Here is a 5,092-nt window from a genome sequence, read left to right on the forward strand (position 1 = left end):
GCACAAAACATCGAAAATCCAAATCTGAGGTTTCATCCGATGTCTAGCCCACTGCTTTGGCTATGAACTCTGGGGGAGGGGGTTGTATCAGCAAGTTCTGGGACTGGCTGCTAAGGCAAAGGCAATGCTATTGCAACCTTTCCCACACAGTTTTACCGGGCAAGTGATGTCCATCGGGCCACGAAAAGACGGGAAAGAAATGTACCTTTTCCTGAAGGAGGGCTACTCTCAGAATTCTCCTTCAAATTCCAAATACCAGGGAATCTATTAAGTACTTAAACACATTCCTCCTGGTTTAAGGACTTAGAAGGAAATTACAATAAAAACTCTTCAGGGACTGCTCTTGCGTCGAGAAAAACAGGTGAGCAGAGCAGCTGCAAATGATTAAGTAAATAGGAATCACTGTTAGGAAACTGCAGTGAAAATTAAAGTAAAGAGAAAATAAACACTACATACCACTAATTCTAAGATTATCCAAAGAATAAAATTTACACTCAAAGCTGACATACTTCCTTTAAGAAGCATTTGCTACTAAAGAACCTGTTGGTCACTTTCCACTTTATTGAGAGTACTGCTCATCAGAACTCAAAAATTTGAAAGCATGTTCATTTATCCACCGTCATCCACTGCAAGAATGGCAGACAAGAAGTATACTTAATTATTCCCATTTTACAGATGAGGAACAAAAGTCAAAGAGGCCAGATGTCTTAGCCAGATCTCCTAAGCAACAAAACCAGAAACAGAATGCAGATGTTAAAACCTGCAATACTGGCAGATCCACTTCACTTCCTCCGGCAACATGGAGAACAGAAGAAAATCCTTGGCCCTCCGTACCTTGTATTCAAGAATCTCAACACGTCTTTCATGTAGCAACTCCAGAATCCTCTGGGAACACTAGATAAATGAAATGCATTTGTCCAAAACTCTGACAGATAAGGCAGGGTTGGAGCCTTTGAAACCCCTTTCAAATCTGGAGGAGCTCATGTGTCCTGAATGCCAAATTTTAGTTTCTCAAAATTCTAGAAATGGAGTTTGGAGAGATAATCAGTTTCCATTTTTATGGAGAAAAACAATATATTTATTTAAAACACTGGGAAATAGTTATGTCTGTCTTTTATTTGTAAGTCTTCAAGAAAGTTATTACTGGCAGGAATGCCAGAGAGCTGTCATGTTAGAAAGGATAGAAAAGTAATTCACTTACTTCAAAGTTAAGACAGGAAGTGATCAGCTCTATACTTTCCAAAGAGTTCCTACAGGATGCAGTAAGAAGTTCCCTTCTCTTGGAAATGCAGGGGTGTGTGTGTGTGTGTGTGTGTGTGTTTTAATTTAAAAGTGATGCAGGGCCCATTCTAAAATGTGGCTTATGCATTCAGAATTTAAATGCTTGTCACTGATGAAAGTTACAATAAAGAACAGCAAGAGAAACTAATTACCAAGGACTCCAGCTATTCTCACATTTCTAAACTAACTTTCCCTCTTAGGCCATTAGCAAAATGCTTTATCATGAGTATTGGCTTCCTTTTTATTTATTTTACTATGCTAAAACTGCAAAAGGATTTTATTTTCATTATAGACATGATATAATTTAGTTATTATTTCTGGCTAATTCATGTTTAGCCAGAAAACTTCTGGTTGGCTATTTTCCCATCTCAATATGCAAAGCATAACTTTAGTCAAATATCTCTCTGTTGATGCGGTGGCTTCCAGTAATCCCCTCTGCCATCACTGAGTATTGTCTGGGACTGAACTCGGGTCACTGTTCATACTCTGAGAATCACCCCACATCATCAGTCACCTGCCAGTCACTTGTTTTATTAATGTTTCCTCCTGGTTTCTACTTAATCATGGGAGCAGGAGTCTTCACCGTTCACTGGACTTTCTTAGGTAAGTTCTGTGTGATTTTCCTTTTAGACTACCCCCAGGCTGGACCCGAGAATCTCTAGTTCCCCAGGTTTCCGGAGTCTCTGTCCTCTTGTTGGCTTGCTCATTCTGATGGCTAGCATCTTCCTTTTAATTTGCTCCCTTCGACCCATGGAAAAAGAATGCACGATCTCCACATCAATCCCAGGTTTTCAGCCCAAGCTCCACAGCTCCACAAACCTGTGAGCCATATAGAAAGGAAACCACATCGGTAGAATTGACAAAATCAGAAGAGAGCACCGCCGAGGCTGTCACTGCGGCCGCAGGATGAGGCCAGCACTGACACACCACATTGAAAAGTGGACAGTGGAGTTGTGTGTTTGATTCTTGGGCCTGACTCAATGGCTTTCTTCCTATTTTGATATATTTAAGTAACAGAGAATTTGGACTTTGTGCTCAACAAAATAATGTAAATAAGTTTCTTCTTCCTAAGATGCCTGAGGACAATTTTTATGATAATACTTTTCAGATACTTTGTGGAACCGTTTTTAAAAATAATTTCAGCTTTTATTTTAGACTCGGGGGTATACGTGCAGGTCTGTGACATGGATATATTATGTGACGCTGAGGTTTGGGGTATGAAAGACCCAGAGAGTGAGTGTAGTACCCAATAGGCAGCTTTTTCAACCCTTGTTCCGTGCCCCGCCTCTCTAGGCAGCTTTTTCAACCCTTGTTCCGTGCCCCGCCTCTCTAGCAAGCCCTAGTGTCTACTGTTCCATCTTTATCTCTATGTGTACCCAGTATCTCGTTCCTTCTCTCAATGTGTACCCAGTGTCTAGCTCCCACTTATGAGTGAGAACATCCAGTATCTGCATGTCTGTTCCTGCACTAATTCGCTTAGGATTATGGCCTCCAGTTGCATCTGTGTTGCTGCAAAGGACATGCTTCCATTCTTTTGTGGCTGCATAGTATTCCGTGGTGTCTATGTACTACATTTTCCTTGTCCAGTCCACTACTGATAGGCACCTAGGTTGATTCCGTGTTTTTGCAATTGTGACTAGTGATGCAGTTAACACACAAGTGCATGTGTCTTTTTTGCTGGATGGTTTATTTTCCTTTGGATACATACCCAGTAACGGGATTGCTGGTTTGAATGGGAGTTCTATTTTTAGTTCTTTGAAAATCCCCAAACTTCTTCCCACCGTGACTGAAATAATTTACATTCCCACCTACAGTGTATAAACATTCCATTTTCTCTGCTGCCTCCGCAGGATCTGTTGCTATTTGACTCTTTAATAGTAGCCATTCTGAGTGGTGGGAGATGGTATCTCATTGTGGTTTTGATTTGCATTTCTCTGATGATCAGTGATGCTGAGCATCTTTTAATATGTTTGTGGGCTTCTCGCATGTCTTCTTTTGAGAAGTGTCTGTTCATGTCCTTTGCCCACTTTTTAGTGAGGTTGTTCTTTTGCTTATTGAGTTGTTTCAGTGCCTTCAGATTCTGGACATTAGACCTTTGTCTGATGCACAGTTTGCAAATATTTTCTCCCATTCTGTGAGTTGTCTGTCCACTCTGTTGCTAGTTTCTTTTGCATGCAGAAGCTCTTTAGTTTAATTAGGTCCCACCTGTCAATTTTTGTTTTTGTTGCAATTGCTTTTGAGGACTTAGTAATACATTCTATGCCAAGACTGATATCCAGGATGGTGTTTTCTACGTTTTCTCCTAGGATTTTTATAGTTTGAGGTCTTTCATTTAAATATTTAATCCATCTTGAGTTAATTTTTGTACATGGTGAAAGGTAGAGGCCCAGTTTTAATCTTCTACACATGGCTAGCCAGCTATTCCATCACCACTTATTGAATAGGGAATCCTTTCTCCATTGCTTATTTTTCTTGACTTTGTTGAAGATCAGATGGTTAAAAGTATGTGGCTGTATTTTTGGGTCCTCTATTTTGTACCTTGGTCTATGTGTCTATTTTTGTGACAGTACCACACTGTTTGGGTTACTGTAGCCTTATAGTATACTTAGAAGTCAGGTAATATGATGTCTCCACTTTATGGAAATTTTTAATAAATGGTTGGAATGTGATGGGTGTTTTATACACATTATCTAATTAACTTTCATGGAAACTCTATAAAATGGTTATGTTACAGATGAGAAATAAGATCCTGGGAGACTACAGAAATTACCTGGATTTACACAGCTAGGAAGTAGTAGGAGCAGAATTCAACTCAATTTTCAGTTTGGTGTCCAGGATCTCTACTGTCCAATATTCTCCATCTCAGAAACTATTGAAGAATATGTGAACTAGAGTGAGAAAAAGCTTGGGGTCCAGAATCTCCTGCCTGATGTCAAGATAATCAGTTCTTAAACTTTTTGAAACCATAAACCCTTTCGAGGTATGATGAAAACCATGGGCCGTTTCACTAAGAAATGTGTGTGTGCACATGTACACAAACACACACTCATTCAGTAACTCAGCCTTCTGCTTAGTGTTTAAGATCCACCACCAGACCAAAGGAGAAAGCCCTTCACAGCTGGTTCTGACTTACTGGTAATGCTTCAATCCCAAGATAATGTTTCCAAAGAAAGCTCTTTTTCACAAAGCCAGACACAAGACTGCTACATTTACAGTGAAAACTGTCCCTGTAAAGTTGATGGGAGATGCTTGTGCCATTCTGAAAGGATGTAGTTCTGGTGTTGGAGATATGGTCTATCCAAATAACCAACCTTACCTCAAGTTGAAGCACGTTGCCACTGCTATTATACACAGCCCAAGTTTACTGAAGTCTATTTGTAATAATATCCAGAGGCCATGTTAGCCTTTCCACTCAGGAAACAACTTTCATTAGCATATGGAACTTGCAGACTCTATCAGCTGCAGAGCTAATAAACGCTGACCACTACCAAGGCTCATTAAGGCACAAGATGTGCTCATGGAAAGAGAAGGAGATCTGGTGAACCTTCTAGGAGGCATCTTATTCTAAACTCAGATGATCTAAACTACTTTTGAATTTTTGCTCCTTGTTAAGTCAGTCTAGAGATCCCTTCCTCCTTTCTTCATGTGAGACCCGCCTTTAAAGAAAAAAAGTTTTAAAATGGCAAGAGAAAGCTTGCCAAGAATACTCTGGGGCAGTATGGACCACACACGTACAATTTATACCGGCAGAAAGCAACGTAAGAAGATACTCCAATAAAGAAAGCTTTGATCACCTTCAGCAGTTTTCCCT

Source organism: Trachypithecus francoisi, unplaced genomic scaffold (genome assembly GCF_009764315.1).
Source record: "Trachypithecus francoisi isolate TF-2019V2 unplaced genomic scaffold, Tfra_2.0 Lachesis_group15, whole genome shotgun sequence".
NCBI classification, from domain to species: Eukaryota; Metazoa; Chordata; class Mammalia; order Primates; family Cercopithecidae; genus Trachypithecus; species Trachypithecus francoisi.